The sequence below is a fragment of the Arachis hypogaea genome, chromosome 3 (assembly GCF_003086295.3).
Source record: "Arachis hypogaea cultivar Tifrunner chromosome 3, arahy.Tifrunner.gnm2.J5K5, whole genome shotgun sequence".
In the NCBI taxonomy this organism is placed as follows: Eukaryota; Viridiplantae; Streptophyta; class Magnoliopsida; order Fabales; family Fabaceae; genus Arachis; species Arachis hypogaea.
In genome coordinates, this window is record NC_092038.1 from 91,622,375 (window position 1) to 91,623,409 (window position 1,035).

A 1,035-nucleotide genomic window follows, 5' to 3' on the forward strand; every position below is an offset into this window, starting at 1 on the left:
ATCCTCATTAGTTCTTAGCTGAATTCTTGCAAATATGTGACACTATTAAGACCAATGGGGTTGATCCCGATGTCTACAGACTTATGCTTTTCCCCTTTGCTGTAAGAGACAGAGCTAGAATATGGTTGGACTCACAACCTAAGGAAAGCATAAACTCTTGTGAAAAGTTGGTTAATGCTTTCTTGGCCAAATTCTTTCCACCTCAAAAGATGAGCAAGCTTAGAGTGGAAGTCCAAACCTTCAGACAGAAAGAAGGTGAATCCTTCTATGAAGCTTGGGAAAGATACAAGCAATTGATCAGAAAGTGTCCTTCTGACATGCTTTCAGAATGGAGCATCTTATGTATATTCTATGATGGTCTGTCTGAATTGTCCAAGATGTCATTGGACCACTCTGCTGGTGGATCTCTTTATCTGAAGAAATCGCCTACAGAAGCCCAGGAACTCATTTAGATAGTTGCGAATAACCAGTTCATGTACACTTTTGAAAGAAATTCTGCGAATAATGGGATAATTAAGAAGAAAGGAGTTCCTGAGATTGATACTCTGAATGCCATATTGGCTCAGAACAAAATATTGACTCAGCAAGTCAATATGATTTCTCAGAATCTGACTGGATTGCAAGCTGCATCCGGCAGTACTAATGAAGCCTCCTCTGAAGGAGAAGCTTAAGACCCTGAGAATCCTATAATGGAAGAGGTGAATTACATGGGAGAATCCTATGGAAACACCTATAATCCTTCATGGAGAAATCATCCAAATTTCTCATGGAAGGATCAACAGAAGCCTCAACAAGGCTTCAATAATAATAATGGTGGGAGAAATAGGTTTGGCAATAGCAAGCCTTTTCCATCATCTTCTCAGCAACAGATAGAGAATTCTGAGCAGAGCCTCTCTAGCTTAGCAACCATAGTCTCTGATATATCTAAGACCACTCTCAGTTTTTTTACTGAAACAAGGTCCTCCATCAGAAATTTGGAGACACAAGTGGGTCAGCTGAGTAAAAGAGTTACTGAAACCCCTCATAGTACTCTCC

At 40.1% G+C, this 1,035-nt stretch overlaps 1 non-coding gene across 1 annotated transcript; it reads right to left on the reverse strand.

The window, feature by feature from the left end:
- Positions 1-215: 215 nt before the first annotated feature.
- Positions 216-323, reverse strand: LOC112793644 (small nucleolar RNA R71). The gene has a single exon (XR_003198347.1). It is a non-coding gene; the product is annotated as a small nucleolar RNA R71 (small nucleolar RNA).
- Positions 324-1,035: the final 712 nt, after the last annotated feature.